The 19564-nt window shown below is 34.7% G+C and overlaps 1 non-coding gene across 1 annotated transcript; it reads left to right on the forward strand.

The window, feature by feature from the left end:
• The first annotated feature begins 3661 nt into the window (after positions 1 to 3661).
• Positions 3662 to 3767, forward strand: LOC122100572. Its single transcript, XR_006146201.1, has one exon. It is a non-coding gene; the product is annotated as a U6 spliceosomal RNA (small nuclear RNA).
• The last annotated feature ends 15797 nt before the right edge of the window (positions 3768 to 19564 follow it).

Raw genomic sequence — 19564 nt, forward strand, 5'->3', positions numbered from 1 at the left:
TGAGGTTCTGACTTGTGTTTCAAATGTTATAAAAGCTCTCCATGAGAAATCTAGCAGCTGCATTTCTAAATAGTCTTTGCTTGCTTACAATTTCTGATAATGTTTCAATTGAAGTACTTCTCCTTAGAGTCCCATACCATTCAATGATGCTGTATTATATCTTTGTTACATCTTGAAGATAGCTCTTGGTGATTAAATTTGTGCTTTTCAAATTAGCTCTCGCAATTCCATCCACAAAATGCAGACAAAAATTATCTGAAATAAATTTGTATCTGTTGATAGTGAATATATTTTATTTTCCACTACAAACATAGAATGTAGTAAAAATTTTCACAGAAATCACACTGCACTAGGCTGTGGGCAGATTCTAATGAAAATAATATACTGTGTTTATGTAGAGAATTTGAGCATCCAAAATTTTAGTATGCCTGTGGTCCTTAAACTAATACTTTACTTATATTGAGTGACAAATACAACTTGTTATATGTACAGTTTTCCTAGTATGTTTTTAATATATATTTTATTGTAAAGATACTGTACAGAGGGGTTACAGTTGCATAAGTAAGGTAATGAGTACATTTCTTATTGAGCATTGTTACCACCTCCTTTGTATTTCCCCTACTATTCCTTACCTTCACACATCCACAACACCTCCGTCCACCTCCCTCTAATAGTATCTTGCAAATCTCATTGTTACAATGGGACAACCTGTATCCTTTCCTTGTGTCTTAAATGAAGAAATGCTGGCTTGTTTCATGCTGATTCTACTTGTGTAGACACACTTAAAAACACTTTCCAAGTCCAAAATCACATAAATGAAATGCACATCATCTTTTGTCAGTTGATATAATTGTGTTCTACACATTTATTGACAGGTTACAAATTATTCTTAAATTTTAATACATAAAAAAACTTCCTTTTTTTCTTATTTTAGTGGCCAGGACATCAGCACGACCTCAGTCAGCATTTCTCACTTTAGACTTTTCATATGGGTTAGTTAAATTTTGACCTGTGCTCTCGTCTTCTGGGGAGTCACTCATCTGCTTAGGAATTGATGCTGGCTGTTGGAAAAGAGCCCAAGGAAGGATGCCATTTAAAGCCTTATAACTTTATTCTTAATAATACTACTACTTTGGCTGTTGAGAGTGACTACAAGAGCAAGCATTCCATGGGGAGCAGGGAGACATCATATGACCTACACTTATTTAGATTTCCGAGTGACTTGCTATCACTTGTACTGCATTTTTTCAAGTCGAATCTCTCTAAACCTACCAGTTGTAAGAGATAAGAGGAGTGGTAAAAGAACTCTTAGAGACAAATATATCTTCAACACATTTGTTAACAAAAATTCTGTCAAAGGCATATTCAACAACTAGTGAAACTTTTGTTGGCTATATCTATGTGTCTTTCTCCATTTGTGCATGTGTACATGTGTGTACATATGTATGTATTTGTGTGTATAGTAACATTCATGTGTACATATATGGGCCTATATACGCATATATGCATATGTAAATAAATATCAGGTGTTCAGTGATTTAATCTACAGTTCCCAGCACATTGTGCTTATCACAAAGTGTACATCATAAACTGCTCTTAAGGATCTGTGCTATATGAGGGATATCCTTTGTACTTACTTCCCCCATTACCTTGTTTTTCATCCCTGTGAACAACTTCAGCCTACTTTCCATAGGATAGCTTTGTTTTTGTTACTTACTGATAATAAAAGTAAAAGGTTGCTTGTAAAGAAAAAGAACTTTTAGGTCCCAAGCTAAAAGTATCTTATCAGTCTCAATGATTCATATGAGATAAAATTTATAATAGTACTTAAAGTGAAAAGGAATTCCTAGATCTGTTGTTTTGCCATTTAGAATGGCAAAGAATAATTTCACGTCACTGTTATAACTCTTAAAGAATGCAAGGGTAAGTGATGGTCCCTATCATGTCCCCACAAAACCAGTGGATCCTGACGGATAATAGTAGACCAGCAGAAAATCTAACTAGCAGACATAGAGCATGAAAGAGAAAGAGCAGAAATGAGAGAGTGCAAGAGAGGGGAAAATATCATAATACTTAAAGTGCGTAACAGATAAACGAGTTGTATGAGAATATTCATATTGCTATATTGAGACTCTACATGTACATTTGAAGGTAGTTGATGTATGATAACTCATCAACATAAAATATTAAGTGATTTTGATAAAAAATAAAAATGACTCAGAAGAAATTATAAATGCAAAAACAGTCTTCACAGAAGCAAACTCTCAGAAATATTTCTTGACTTTGAAAAGGATAAATTGGCTGCAGTTAGTATAAATTTAGAAGTATGACAATTCACAAAAATATAAAAATATGTTTACATATTTCATTATATAACCCAAAGGAGAAAGCAAATATTGTTCACATGATTTTTTAAATCACAGTTTCTCAGGTGCTGGGAAGGTGGCTCAGTGGTAGAGTGCTTGACTTGCATGAATGAGGTCCTGAATTTCATTCCTTAGCACGACATAAGCAGAAAAAATGAAAGTGGTGCTGTGGCTCAAGTGGTAACACTAGCCGTGAGCTGAAGAACTGAGGGACAGTACCCAAGACCCAGAGTTCAAACCCCACAAACAACAAAACCAAAGCAAAATAAACAAAAACAAAACAAAACACAGTTTCTCAATTTTGTGGCCTCAATTCTGTAATACCACTACTTCAGCCTAGGGTTAAGATTTTAGGTGTGGACATTTATCAACACTACTGATTCAGACTCTACTTGATAAAAATTTTAATCAATATTTTGTTTTTAGTTTTGCTCTTTGTAAATTCACATGCACCTATGAAAAATGGAGTGGCCATCCCAATAATATTCTCAAAGTACCTCTTAATGATGACTCACAAAATGTTTTATTATATTACAAGGAAAAAATGCTATGAAGAAAAAAATAATTAAATATTAATGATTACTAAAATAAAAAACAAAACAATTACCAGGGTTTTCAGTATTTGAAGTGTACATAGTAGATTTTACTATTTTCTCATATTCCTGTACATGTAAAACTGGGTAAAGCTATGAGTAGCCTTTAAATTTACCCACTAAGATTACTATTTATAGTTCATCTCATCATTTATATGTGGCTTTTATAATTATTTGTTCATCATTAACATATAACGTAAGGGAGCCCTAAAGATTTAACAGAAACTGTGTACTTTAAATCTTAACTCTTCACTCTGCTTCTTTAAACAGTCTTTGCAACTTCTCATTAGTAAAATTTCTGTAAACTCTGAAATGTACATACTTACTAGTACATGCTACTAGAAATATTATATACTTTATCAAAAAATTTTATGACCTGCCAAACAGTCTTAATTTTATCATATATAAGCAAATCCCAAAAATAAAGATATTTAAATCATTAAAACTTTTAACAAACCTTAACATTTGCTGCAATGATCACTATGACAGTAGAATAATTGAATTCCTCTTCCTACACATCTCATGAACAACAAATACCTGGAATTATTTTGTTTTTGCCATGTCAATCTTGACTTTACTCTAAATGTGTGCTTATGTAAGAAATAAATGGTTCTAAAATTTCACAATTCTTTTGAACTTACTTTTTGTTGAATTGTCTAGTTTAAGAAAATCAATTACACTTTATATATACAATAATGTTCTGTGCTCAATTTGGCTGCACATACACTAAAATTGGAACATACAGAGAAGATTAACATGGTCCCTGCAAAAGGATGACACGCAAATTAGTGAATCGTTCCATACTTTTACAACAACAGATGCTGGAAGGGATGTGGCCAGAAGGGAAGCCTACTGTATTCTTGATGGGAGTGTAAACTTGTTCATCCACTTTGGAAAGCAGTTTGCAGGTTCCTCAAAAGACTTCACATAGAGCTCCCCTATTACACAGCAATCCCACTTTTGGGCATTCTCCTAAATGATCAGAAACAAGTCCATACTAAAACTACCACCACAACAATGCTTATTGTAGCATTATTTGCCATAGCTAAGATATGAAACCAACTCCGATTCCCAAGAAAACATTCTGTGTGTGTATGTGTGTGTGTGTGTGTGTGTGTGTGTGTGTGTGTGTGAATGTACACTTACACAACCACTTTGGAAATCAGTCTGGTGAGTCCTCAGAAAGCTAAATATTGACCTTCCTTATGGCCCATTCATACCACTTCTAGGCATCTATTCTGAACAACAGGTACTAATATTCAAGGACACATGCACCTCCATGCTTATTGCAGCACTGTTCACAATAGCCAGGATATGAAAAAAAAAAACATATGTACCACCAGAGATGAGTAGATCCAAAAACTGTGGTAACTATGCACAATGGAATATTTTCCAGCCATTAGAAAGGACAAATTAATGGCATTATTAAGGAAATCAATCAAGCTACAGGAAATCTTGTTGAGCGAGGTAAGCCAAAAGCAAAGAGACGAACGGCACATGGTCTCCATGATAAGTGGATGTTAAATCCAAAATGTAAGGTGATATGAAAAAATTAACAACACTTAAGAAACCAAGAACTTCCACTCATCTGGTCGAATCACTATTAAATAATCCCATTTTGCTGATCATATGTGCACACTGAAGGGAAACCAGAGGACGACACAAGACTAGAGAGAATCAGGGAAAAACATACAATAGTGGGATCCATCAGCTGCACTGGACATTGACCAAAATAAACTAAGCAACTCCATGTCACTGAAGGGAGGGAGGGAACAAGTGGGAAAGAGGGAATAGCTGACGCTATACAAAACAAAAAATATACATATTTCAAAACAAAAGAAGTATATATATATATATATATACATATATATATATAAATATAAAGAAATAACTCTATTGCAAAGCTCATAGAACTTATAAATGTTGTAGACTATGATAGACAATTTGGTCCATCAAAGTTAGAATGTGTTTGTGACTTTAACTAAGCATCACTATCCCACAATATTGTGAAATTTGGGAACTTATGTAACCATGTAATCACAATAAAAACATTTGAAAAAATGATGTAGGTGGAAAACTAAGTTGCTCTAAAAAACAAAAAAGGAAAATGTTCTGTGTGTATATGTGTGTACAAACACACACTCACACATATACTATATATATACATATATATGTCTATATATTAATTCTATGCCTCCATCAGAAAGAATGACATCGCCCAATTTGTTAGGAAATGGAAAGTCTTGGAAAAAATTATATTAACTGATGTAAGCCAAGTCCAAAGAAACATAGTTCCCATGGTATCCCTTATTTGCAATAACTAGTATATGTCTGGGATAAGCAGAAATGTTGAAAAGCTTTGTGTATATGACTAAATAAGTTGATGTTAAGCTAAGTGACCCCCAAGATAGAGACACAATTTTTTTTCTTTCTTGCTGTTGTTTCTCACATACTTATAATGTACAACGTGATTTTTTTTGTTTTTTTTTGTTTTTTTTTTTGTTTTTTTTTTTTAATTTAATTTTATTTTATTTGAGAACATACTGTACAGAGGGGTTACAATTACATGGGCAGGATAATGCATACATTTCTTACCAAGCATTGCAGCCTCCTCCTTTGTTTACCCTTCACCTCCCTTCCCAGCCTCCCCCCTCCCTCCCACCCAATCATACCCCCCCTCCCCTCCCCCCGACATTGTAAAGCTGGTTTTGACATGACATTTTGTACTTCTCATTGTTGCAACAGGTCCACCTGAATCCTTAAACGACTTGTTTGTCCCCATCTCCTCCACATAACCCCCGCTTTCACTATATTTGATGTCAGTATAACATTTTTTTTGTTTTTTATACATTCCTCCCCAACAGTATAACCCTCGTTTTCACTTTATTTGATGTTGGTGCACCTGCATCTTGTATATACACTTCTCTAATTTGGGGAGGGAAAGGGAAAAAAACAACATGCTTAAATAGGAATACAGTTTGACCCATTGTATAACAATAGATGCACAAGACATTATTTTGAAAAACGAACTTTACAATTTAGACTGGGGACATTGGGTGGGGCTTGGGGTTGTGAGGAGTGTACTTGTGGAGGTGGAAGGGAAGGAATGGTGGGGGAAAAACAAAGGAGGAGGTAACAAAGCTTGACAGGAAATGTACTTATTACTTTGTTCATGTTACTGTAACCCCTTTGTACAGTATTTTTACAAAAAAATGTATAAAAATGTTTTGAGATGGAAGAGTTTATTTTGCCTATTTTACCCATATATTATCATTAACAAAGAAATTAATGCAAAACACTGATATGAAGATATTTTGAAAAAGTGAGTGTGTGTGAATTCCTGCGTGTTAGCATGCTCAGAGTTTGAAATCAGGGCCTCAAGATCTCGCTACGTCTTGCTCTCTAGATTGGTGAGCTACTATATAAGCTACATCTCCATTCCTGGCACTTTGCTAGTTCATTAAAATTTTTGAAAATAATCTCATGAATTTATTTTGTCCTGATTGGCTTCCAAATGTTATCCACAGATGTTAGCCTCTTGAGTAGGTATCTCGAGTAGTTAGGATTACAGGTGTGACAAACCAGCACAAGGCTTTCAGAATAATTTTAAAAGAAGAAAATTTACTTCACAGAGGCCTGTTTTATCATCTAGTTTTAAAGCATTTTGGAGTGATTATATGTGAATTTTTTCATTCTTGAATTCTTAAAATACAGTAAGTGATGATATTTAAAAGATTTAGTACTTTGTAAAACAGATACTGGAACTATGGGACAGAAGAAATTTGCCTCTCTTTGGACCATAATTTATAAGCTTAGCTCTGTGCATAATAACCCAATGTCACAAACACAGTCTGTGTTGAAGACAAAATGTAACAGAAAACAATCACCATGGAAAATAATTGCTATGCTATTATTTCTTGGACAATATGAATATTGAATTGAGAGTACCAGAGAATGGAGAGAATTTACTTACCTTTTGTGTATTGCTGAAAGACTTTTGGAAATTTGACTCATTTCCTTCCTCACTGTGTGTCTTGGGCCATGCTCTTAGTGCCTTTAATTACAATTTTTCCAAACACTAAAATGGTAATAACATTAGCATTATAGCAAATATTATCTTAAGAATTAAGGGTCCTTAGGATGATGAACTCTTTTCTCATTCTTGTAGAGGCATTACCAGATGAGAGGAACTGTATTTTTGTTTGCTTACTTTCATTTATTCTTCAGTTTGAAATCTGAACTACTTAAAACCGAAAGAAACCAAAATTAGACAGGCAGGCTTTGGAAAGAGCAATCAATGTAAAATAAAAGAAATACATATAGCTATGTAAAAGGCCTAACTAAATTGTTATATAGTTTCAAGCATAAACAGAAAATGATTTAAGCAATATCAAGTTATTGAAAATGTTAGGAGTTGCTTAATTTTTCCTTTTTACTACCTTGAATTAATTATTTTTGTATAGAGAGATTAAAAATGAGATTAACAAGATACTTGATTAAAAATGGACAAAAGTTTGAATAGACATGTTTTCCATAAACCCCTCTATATCACCAGTGGGTTTACACAGTTGTGTTTAATATAACTTCTGTGCTGGCTTAATGCATTGTGAGCAGAAGTCATTAGAGAAATGTAATTCAAAATTACTATGATACTACTTTATAACTATTATAACTCTTATCAAAAAAAATCAAAGGAACCAGGTGTGGTGGTAAAGGTTCGTAATTCCAAGCATTTAGGAGGTTGGATTTCAGTCTTAAGCCAGTCTGGGGTACTGAAGAGAGTAAAAATTTGCCCTTTATTACCTTTTATATAAAAGGTAATAATGTTGGTGAGAGTGTGAGGAAAAGGAAATTTTCTACACTCTTGGTCAAAATACAGGTTAGTATTCTCCTTGTAGAAAGTAGTATGAAGTTTTTTAAAGAATTCATAGTTGAAATACCATCTGACCCACCAATCATGTGATTATTTCTCTCTGGGTAACTCGTAATATATCTGTAGTTCATTGTTATTCACATTATTCACAACAACAGCCAAGATATAAATCGAAGTTCAGTGTTCAACTACACTAATAAAGCAACTCTGGTACATGCACAAATATCTTTTTCTGTTTCATCCTTAAAAAAACAAGAGACTTCTCCCATTAGCCACAACTTACAATGACCTGAAAGATGGATTCGAAATGAAGAAAAATGTTATGTTCTGATCTTTGTAAACACACACACACAGACACACACACACACACACACACACACAGACAGACACACACACACAATCCTCAAACATTAAGACAGAATTTTTTTTTAAAAGTAAAGCAAAGTGGAACTTCTGGGGCATTTAGTTCAAAATGCATAAGATACTAGATATACATTATGACCAGGTATAGAGTTGTAGTGTACAACATGAGGATACAGGGGACAACATTGGCCTTACATAGGAATGAAGCTAAGTAAGTAGGAGTTGTTCTTCCTAGTAGTGGTTACTCTTTTAGTTGTTCTTCCTTCAATAATGGATGAGATGAATGTAATTCTTTAAGTATACCTGCCTATTTTCAGAAATAATAACAAACAATATAGCAATAATGTTGCACACTCAACATAGAACAAAATGTCAAATTAAAATACATGAGATTATCCTTGATGTAAACTAATTAATACAAATAAGGGAAACCATGGGACCTATGTTTCTTTAAATCTGGCTTACTTCACTTAATATGATTTTTTCAAAGAGCTTCCATTTCCTTACAAATGAGGTGGTCACATTCTTTGTGATGCAAGCATATTTTTCCACGTGTGTTTATCTGTAAGTGTGTGCATGTGTATGTGTGTGTGTGTCATTTTTGGTAAGTATTACTGTGATACATAGTAGTATCTTTACTGTGGCCTTGTTTGTGATCACCTGGTTATATGCCCAGAAGTAGGATTACTGGGTAATAGGGGAGCATTATTGTGTGCATCAAGGATAATCTTATTAGATGAGCAGAATAGCTCAATAGCTATGTACATATGATCGTATAAGGTGATTCCAAGTTAAATGAACTCCAAGACATATTCTTTGTTATTGTTGTTCTTAATGTACTATGTGATTTCTTTTTATCCTTTTGTGTTTTCCCCACCTATGATTAATCCCCTGTAGTCATTGTATTGGATTTTGATACCCTGGGTATTTTCAATATGTTGATCTGAACTAGGGAAGGGAAAGGAAAAAAAAAACTAAATGGTGAGACAAAGGACAAAGGGGGAACCTATGCAACAGTAGTATTCAAAAGAAAATATTTTGTAAGTAAACTTGGGGGAGGGCATTGAGAGTGAAGAGAGAGAAAAATAGGGGTAATTTAGAAAAGAAATAAATTAATTACCTTACTTATGTAACTATATCCTATCTGTATATTACCTTGACAATAAAATTTAAATAAAAATAAAATAAAATATATGAGAGCAGCAATACAGGAGATGGCAGTGGGGGAAATACTGTAGTATCATAGAGCAGAACAGCTGTGGAAAGCAGTAATTTTACATTAACATAGCAAGTAATAAACTAGCATACAGATTTTCAGCTTCATGTCAATCATTATAAAGGGAAAACAAAATGCACAATCAGCATACCAATAGAGATAAAATAGAAAACTAAACAATTAAGATGAAGCGATGACTTGGACCAAGAATAACAAATGACACAATTAGGAAACAAATAACAAGCTGCTGGGCTGGGAAGGTGGCTCAGTGGTAGAGTGCTTGCCTTGCATGCCTGAGGCCCTGGGTTTGATTCCTCAGCACCACATAAGCAAAAAGAAAAAAGCCAGAAGTAGTACTGTGTCTCAAGTGGTAGAGCACTAGCCTTGAGCTGAAATGATGAGGCACAGCACCCAGGCCCAGAGTTCAGGCCCCACGATCGGACCCAAAAAATAAAAATAAAAAAAATAACAAGCTGCTAAGTTTAAAAATGATCACCCTTAATTCTATTGACTTGCTTACATCACAATTTGTTAGAAGTATAATTCAAATCACAGTTTAATAGTATGTCATTTTAATAATAGTTTACTTATTATTGATTTCTTAATATTGAATGTTTAATATATAATTTTCATTTCAGCAGCTATAGAAAAGAAGAAAGTGAAAATAATTTTAATAATATATTTAATGAATTGTAAAATTGAGAAGCATTAGAATTTAAACAAATAACATAATTATTGCTTGATTTCTGTGAGTTAATGTAATAATTCAAAGTGTATTCTACACTTAGCACTCATCTTAACATCAAATAATAAATTATTGCACATGACTCTTGGTATTAGTTGGAAGGGTTCATCACTGTGGTAAAATTCACACCACATAGTACACGAGGGTATGACCCCTCTCATATAGCTTAAATTGAGGAAATTTGATTTCTACATGCATGTTAAATTCTTGTCTAGGTGACATCTATAAAATTATTTACAATTATATACATGAGGACTATTTCAGATAATACTTAAAAGTCAAATTCATTAATTAAATTTTTATTATTTCATACCAAATAAATATTTACAGAGAGACTGAATTTTTGAGTAGATGATGGTGTATGTGTGCCAGAATATACTTATTTTATATTCATGACATTGTTTCTAGAGTTGGATTTATTTGTCCATTACGGGTTAAGTGTATTATATTGGATCTATGAAAGTAAACTGAATGTTTATTCCATTAATCCTTTGTCTAATCCCTATATAAATTATCCATCTGTTTGAAGTAATGAAATAACAACAGATAAAAGCAAGATAAATCAGTCTGTAGTAGACAAGTATTTACACCGTTATTTTGAAAGTTGGTCCTGTTTTACAGTACAGAATATTCTTGGGAATATGTGCTCCAGGCTGGCCACAACTGAAGAATATTATGGTTTGATCTATCATAAGAGAAGGAAGGAAGGGGAAGCTTCCTTCCAAAAGTCTGATCCCAAGAATGTGATCTACTTTATGGTGCCTACTTGGAAATGAACATTTTTCACAGTCAACCTTGAAAAGCCATTTTGATAGACTACTTTTGTAAGTGGTTACAAAGCATTATTGATGGCTTTGCAAGGATGCCTGATTGCCTCATTTTGAGACAATTAACAGGAATTTAGTCAGTTGTTCTTTGTATCTTTAGGAGAAAAACCAATTGACTCTAGGCCAGGGGATCACAGGGGCCCAGAGAAACTACTATCTTGAATAGTAATCCTTGACATCTAAAACAACACACACACACACACACACACACACACACACACACACACACACACACACACACACACACACACACTCCATTAAGCACAGCCAGGCAGGGTTGCTATCACAGCCTAGATGAAATCAGGCAAAAAACAGAAGCTGAGAGTCATTTAGCTGATAACTAATATATTTTTTATGAGGTAGACTCAAATGGGACTCCAAAGAGAGGATCAGAAAGACTGATCAGAGAGACTAAAATTGGTCACACAAAGATTGAAAAGTAGAATTCCTTGTAGAACAAATAAATCATAGAAAGCTTGTGTATGTAAGAACAAGACAGAAGACCAAATTCCAGAAATGCATATTTTCTTAGAAGTCAGCTTAATCAATTATCAGTGCAAATCTTTGAATTCTTAAATATTTGACCACATGTGGGAGAGGTTGAAAAGAAAGAAAATTTCATCACTCTATTAGGAAGTCCAATATCACATTAGGAAGTAATCAAGCACAGATTTGTAATAAAAAGAGAAAACAATTATTCCAAATGAGGGTTTCATTTCTTTTGAAGTAAAAGTTCTTAAATTAGGTGCTCGGAATTATCATACAATTGATCCAGTCCCCCAGGTGAGTTGATAATTGACTGCAGTATTCCCACATGAAGGAAAAGAGAAAATTTACAAATGTCTGATGAAATGAGGTGAAGATGAAGTGTTCTAATAGTAATATCTGAGGTTTAGACACTGGTGAAGAGGTGGATTTTCTTTTCTAAAAAGCCCCCATTTTTACCTGGTGCAGTTGCTCACAGCTGTAATCCTAGCTACTTAGGAAACTGAGATCTGAGGACTACGGTTCAAAGCCAGCGTGGGCAAGAAAGACCCTGAGACTCTTATTCCCATTTAACCACCAGAAAACCAGAAGTGGCACTGTCGCTCAAGTGGTAGAGCACTCAGCTTGAGTTGAAGAGTTCAGGGACAGTGCCCAAGCCCAGACTTCAAGCCCCTCAAACAACAACAACCAAAAATCTCCCCTTTATGGACTACCTTCATCTCTTCCTAAGATTCAACAAAGGAGCCATTTATCACCCATTACATTTAAGTCCTAATCTAGCTACTGCAAATAGATTGATTTGGTATCTTATATAAAACGGTTCATATTTGCGGAAACAAATATCAGGAGTGGTAACTTTTTTCCAGTCCTTGAACTCTGGGCCTGAGCCCTGAACATGGTTATGCTGGTAGCTTTCATGTGAGCTTGTTTGTTATTTATTGGATTACTGCCCATGAGGGGAATTACTGGGTCTTAAGGGAGATCTATATTTATTCTTTTCAGGAAACTCCGTACTGCATTCCACAGTGGTTGAACATGTTTAATTTCCCACCAACAGTGTAATGGAGTTCCCAATTGGCTACATCCATGCCAACATTTGCTATTGTTAGTTTTCTTAGTAATGGCCATTCTAACGGACAAGGTAGAATCTGTCTTGTTTACTTATAGAATTTTATGCATCTTCTAGCTACAATAAACGAATGAATCCATGAAACCTATATTGCTCTGATTCTTCATTCCTTTCTCTTTTCTCTTAATATAATTTTCCCAAACCTTTCATTTTTCTTACCACTGGTGAAAAGTAATCTTTCTGATGGGTGAATATAATTCCATTGTGTGAATGTGTGTGTGTGTGTTTGTGTGTGTGTGTGTGTGTAAGATGACTATAGGCCAATGAATTCATTTCTAAGCATGCTGTTTCATCTGTAATTTTGTAATTCCATGTTATAGTTGCATTGCTTTCTCTTCTATAGTGAAGAATATTGTTGGGATTTTGATGAGTATTGCATTGCCAATTGTTTAGGGGAAGTATTGCAGTTTTCAAAATGTTAATTCCTCCAACCAGAAATACTGAACGACTTTCTATTTCCTTGAATCTCCTTCAATTTCCCTTTTTATATTTTTTAAGTTTTCACATACAGGTCCTTCACAATTTTAGTTCAAGAATAATTCCTAGTTTTGTTGTTGTTGTTTTGTTTTGTTTAGATTTGATTTGATTTTGAGGCTAGTACATATGAGGTTGTTTTGGATTTCAGCGTGGATCTTCCCATTGTTGGTAACAGAAAAACTACTGATTCTTGTAGTTTTTATATCCTGCGACAGTGCTGAAGGTTAGCATCACCTTTACTAACTTTAGGGAGGAATCTACAGGGTCCTTTAAATATAGGGTCATTTCATCTGTAAAAAGGGATAGTTTTACTTCTACCCTATTTTGATCTGCTATATGTTTTTCTCTTGTCTACTGCTCTTGCAAGAAAGTCCACTACAATATTGAAGAGTAGTAGAGAGTGGACATCCTTTTCTCATTCCTCATGTTAATGTCTTCATGCTTCCACCCTTAGGTAAATCCTAATTATCTCTGTCATATACATACTCAGTTTAATATTGAGGAATGTTCCATGCATTCCTAGGTTCTTAGACCTTTTAATCATAATGGGGTATTAGAGCTTGTTAAAAGCTATTTCTACATATCTGTTGACTATCATGTGTTTCTTATCCAGGTTCTGCTGATGGTTTGTATTATGTTTATTGACAAGAATATTGAATCAAATCGTATCCAAATAAATCCTATTTGATCATACCATACGATTTTTTGTTAGTTGCTGAAATTGATTAGTCAGAATTTTATTAAGAAGTTCTGCATTAATGCTTATCAAAGAGTTTGGTTCATAGTTCTCTTTCTGTGGTGAGTCCCTATGTGATTTGAGGAGGAGTCTAATTCTAGCTTCTTAGAATGTGTTTGATAATGTGTCTCTCATAGATACTAGATGGACGCATCTTGGTTTTTGATACTACTATCTAATCTATGTCTTCTATTTGGAAATTTAAGTCCATTGATATTGAGAGTTCAGACAGAAATATCTGATAATTTCTGTTATGTTATACACCTGTTGTTAGGAGCTGTGCCTCATCTACTCTTAACATATTTACCTTGTTCTCTGGTAGGGAGCATTTTATATAACCAGTTCCTCTTCTTCTTGATCTCCTCTATGTAGGATATATTTGATTATATTTTATCCTGATAATTTGATGGAAATACGTTGTTTCAAGTTTCCTTTGTCATGAAATATGTTTATATATCCTTTAAATGTAAAGGAGAGTTTGGCTTGGGACTGTATTCATGATGCTAGTTGTTTACCTTTAATGTTTGTCATATATAATGCCAGGCTTTCCTTTTTACAATATCAGCTAAGAAATCTGTATTTATTCTGACTGTATATCCTTTATAAATAATCAATCTTTTCTCTATGGCATCTTTAAGAATCCTTTCCTCGATTTTTAATAATCCTCTAATGGATTATGATGTCATGGTGGATTGTTCAGTTCTAGAATTATGTTTGGTTTCTACAGGCTTCTCTTCTCTGAATGAGCCTATCTCATGTTTGGCATGTTCTCTGCTAGAATTCTGCAATATGCTTCCCATCCATTTAGTTTCTTGCTCTTCTCCTTGATACATATCTCCCTGAAATATGATCTTCTAACTGAGTCTTGAAGTTCTGGCAAGATCATTTCTTATTTCTTGGATTTGTTCTAAATGATTATTTCCTCTTTCCTATTATATCTATTCTGTCTTTGACCCTGAGATTATCTTCTATGTCATCAATTTGCTGTGGAGACTTTCTACTTTGTTTTTGATTTCCCTGTCTTCCAATTGGTTATTTTTAGGGGTTATTAATTTTCAGAAGTGGCAGTTTGGTTATTCTCTTTCACTAATATACTCCCTCTATTTCCTTTTTGTTACTCCTTCCTCCTAAAATCTTGTTTTTTACATAAAATTATATCTTTATATATGCACATATAAACTCATTTGGAGGATTTAAGGTAAACTGCAACTTAATTAAAGATGTACAGAGGATTATCAGGATGAACAAAAACGAGTATTTTTTGTTAACTTCTGAATTGAACTATCATTATTATTATGGTTAGGGTTAGGATACCAGACAGAATTAGAATTAGGGTTAGAGAAATAGCAAATTTAGGTTCAACACAGGATGACCTATTGCAACAATAATACTCACAGCACATTGTACTGAAAATGAACTTTACAGCTTGGGGAGAAAAGAGTGATGGAGATGGGAGAGGGAAGGGATAGTTGGACAACAACAAAGAAGGGAGTAACAATGGTCAACAAGAAATGTACTCATTACCTTACACATTTAACTGTAATCCTTCTGTCAGCCTCATTACCTACTCAGGAAGTTGATTTCTGAGGACCGCAGTTCAAAGCCAGCCCAGGCAGGAAAGTCTGTGAGAATTTTATCTCCAATTAACTACCAGGAAACCAGAAAGTGGTGCTGTGGCTCAAGTGGTACAAGCGCACACCTTGAGCTAACGAACGCAGGGACTGTGTCCAGGCCCAGAGTTCAAGCCCCACGACCGACAAAAAAAAAAAAAAAAAAAAAAGAAAGAAGTGTGTTAAATATTAAGCAAAACTGAACTTTTTTAGGTTCTAGGAATTCAGGAAAATCTGGGATATTGGAAGTACAGTGTATTTCGTAATATAAGGATTTGAGATCAATGGGTATAATGATTCCTCTTATGGAACAAGATAGGTTCAGAGATAAGAGTGAGAAAATCTGTAGGGTTTAGGAAAACCTGCAATTTATTTCGAGGATTACAGTGAAATTTCAATTAGGATTGCACAAAACGAGCATTTTTTCATAAATTTTAGAATTGGGATACAATTAGTGGCAAGGATATATTTAGGATTCCAGCCATAGTTAGGGTTAGAGTGAAGGAGAAAAAAAAATGAGGGTCAAATTGAAGGTAAATTTTAATATAAGCCTGGTAAGAATTAGAATGAATGTGAACTAGAATATTGCTATTAATATTAGAATCTACTTGCAATATTCAATATACCAGTTAAGATTAAGTTTAGAGTTAGAAAATGACTAAGATGTTGGAAAAAAAATGAAACCTATGTTTGGAAGGCTTATTTGAATCAAGTTAGGATGAATGAAAACTAGTGTAACACTAACTAGTTAGTGTTAGTATTAACATATAATTTGGATTAAAATCAGGGTCAGTATTTTGTTATGATTATGATCAGTGTTATGAATAGGAAAGTTTTACTATAAAATTGAGTTTTCACTAACAAGTAGAAGCAAAAATGTGAGCGTGAATAATAACTAGAGCATTAACATTATATTTATTTCTCAGTGACCATTCTTGTAATGATTAATGAGGGTTTTCCAGCCAGGTATAGTTTGAGAGTTAGCGTTAAGTAAAGGACTAGATGATATGTAAATCTGAAATTGTTTTAGGATACAGTGGTTCAGGAAAAGGTAGGACTAATGGAAAATACAGTATTTTTCCTGGTAAGAGAATGTGAGGACAAGTAATATAATGGTTCATGTTAGGGAACAAGATCACTTCAGAAGTAGAGTCAGGAAATTTGTTGGAATTAGGGAAAATTGAAACTCATTTCCAGAGTGCAAACTGGAATATTCATTACAATTAATAAAAAACTAGAGTATTTTTAATGTTAATTTTAGACTATCAGTAGGTTGAAAATTAGGTTTCAGTTCCAGCTGGGCTTACTGTTAGCATTAGGAAATGGAAAATTTAGGGTCAAACTGAAAGTAAATCTGTGACTAACAAGTCAAGATCGAATTAGGATGAATATGAAATAGGAAACTGCTAATAATATTAGAATTAGGGTATGATTAGTGTGAGGGTTAGCATGAATGTTGTGTTAGAAAAATGGCACGATGTTGTGTAAAACTAGAAACTATTTTAAGAAAGATGAGTTGAATCAAAGACAGGATGTATAAATTTAATGTACTTTTGTGGCTTTTAGAATCCAAAGGCAATTGGTTCTAGGGTTAGGGTTACTTTTCTAATTGATGAACTAATGTATTAAAGGCACAATTCTTTTTTTTTAATGCGTATAAGGTTTATTATCCTTATTTATTTAGTAATATACATATAACACTTCATTTATTACATTATATCACCTAGATTATATTTGCATATGGATTATTTTTTTTAATTTTATTATATTTGTGACCATACTGTACAGAGGGGTTACAATTACATGGGCAGGATAATGCATACATTTCTTACCAAGCATTGCAGCCTCCTCCTTTGTTTACCCTTCACCTCCCTTCCCAGCCTCCCCCCTCCCCCACCCAACCCTTCCCCCCCTCCCCCCCACCGACATTGTAAAGCTCGTTTTTGACATGACAATTTGTACTTCTCATTGTTTCAACAGGTCCACCTGAATCCTTAAACGACTTGTTTTTCCCCATCTCCTCCACAAGTTATACTGACATCAAATATATTGAAAGTGGGGGTTATACTGTGGGGGAGGGACATACAAAGCAACAAAGAAATAATCTTATAAATGCGTTAGAAACACATGCATGAAAGAAAAAAAAAACATTAAAATACCTATCTAAGGGTTCATTTTCCTAACATCACATTATCTGTCTTTTTCCGCTTGACTGATACATATACTGGATATTCTTACAAACCAAGACAGTCACAATTTGCGGAAAAAAACAATTTTCTACATGAAAATGTGTCTTAAAATATTTTCCAACCAGGATTAAATAATAGTGAATAGGGTGTCATTCATTAAAATTAGGTAAGTTGATGATAAAACTTTCAAAAATATCCAAACACATAAATTGGAACTCAGATATGTTATTGGGAAAACACATACTTGCTCTTGCTGGGAAATTTTGTGTGTGTGTGTGTGTGTGTGTGTGTGTGTGTGTGCACCCACCACAGGTCTTCAAATGAAGCCTGGGCCCTGTCATTAGCTTATTCTGTGGAAGTATGGCACTAAACCACATAGCCACAGGCTTTCTTCTGGCTTTTTAGTAGTTATTTTGAGATACATATCTCATGGATTCTCCTGTCTGGACTTAATCTTCTTATCTCCAGCAATCCTTGTGTTAGTGTTACTGTGCGTGCTACCACAAAGTGACAGTTCATTAAACTGGGAGCAATATCGAAGTACTCATGCAATATATATAGTAACCAGTTCATTAATGTGGGAGTAACAGGATCACATTAGATTGCCTTCAAACACATTATTTCTGATGAGTTTTACTGAAGGCCAAAGCATAATCCAAACCTATTAGCCACACTGTATGAAGTAGCACATATTCATGGTGTAGAATATGTACAATGAATTAAATCCTGAATCAAAAGACTTTGATGGGTTTGCACCAAAGAAATAGAGTGTCATTGAAATGAAGTCAAGACTGGAGGCCTGTAGTGAGCAGGAGAGCATCTGCTTAGTGTGTGTCCAACCCCCAGGACCATAAAAAATTAGAAGAGAAAGTGCAAGAGAAAGAGGAAAGGAAAGGAGGAGGAAGTGGTAAGAGAGAAGGAAGGGCATAACAGGAGGGAGAAGAGGATCAGACAGGGAGAAAGTAGAGGTAGGAGAGAAGGAAGAGGGAAACAGGACCCTGGAGAAGAGGAGCAGGAAAGGAGGCAGGAAGAGGAAAATAAATGCAATATAACACCAAGAGTTGTTGGAAAACATTTTGCATAAGCGATCTGCATATGCATGGCAGGATTATTTTCTAGTCAGAGAGACAGCTAGCACAGTGACAATATGGGTGATACCTGTTGCTCAGTCATTTTATTCTCTTTCTTCAGTGAGGAGTTCAGAAGAAATGCTGAGTTCGGTGTTTTACAGATATACTTCAGGAATTCTTTTTCATGATTCAAACAAGGGAAAGAACTAAATGCAACTTCCCTTAATTAAAAAAGAATAGAAGCTATATTTATTTGTATTACTATGCATGAAGAAATCCTGAAGATTTCTGGTTAATTCAGAGGGCCCCATGAAAAATATAGGACAAGAGGAAAGCAAAACTGTTTTTAAAGTATAATAGGTTATCATTGATGAAAAGTTTTACTGGACATTTTTCGTTTTTCTTTTTGTTTTGTTTTTGTTTCTGTTTTTACCAGTTGTTCATTGCTCCAAGGCTGTGCCCTGGAGCCCTTTCCAAGTCACCACGTGAAACTCCATTTCTGTAGTCCCTGTGGGTGTGGGTGCCTACTCAGGTCACCCGTTGAGATGTGTGGCCAACTCCTTTACGGTGGATGTGCAGTGAGTGGATGTGTGTGCATGCTCCCCAACATTGCCAGATGAGCCCTGCCCACCCTTCCCACCTAACTTCCCAGTCTCAGTTGCTCCATTTCACCCAGGAGCTGGCAGCCATGGGTCTGTAGTTGAGGCCACTGCTGCCCTCTCCTCCTCCAGCTGTGCTGGTACTGGTCTTCTGTGCTCCTGAGTGCGTGGCCCATCCTACGGAGACTCTGTTCTGGGGTCACTGCCTACCCCCATGAGTGCGGGGTGGGGGATACCATGTTTGTACACTGCACAGTCCATGGGTAAAGGAAGGCTGGGCATGAA

The sequence above is a fragment of the Dipodomys spectabilis genome, unplaced genomic scaffold (assembly GCF_019054845.1).
Source record: "Dipodomys spectabilis isolate Male_0828 unplaced genomic scaffold, ASM1905484v1 ptg000583l, whole genome shotgun sequence".
Taxonomy (NCBI): domain Eukaryota; kingdom Metazoa; phylum Chordata; class Mammalia; order Rodentia; family Heteromyidae; genus Dipodomys; species Dipodomys spectabilis.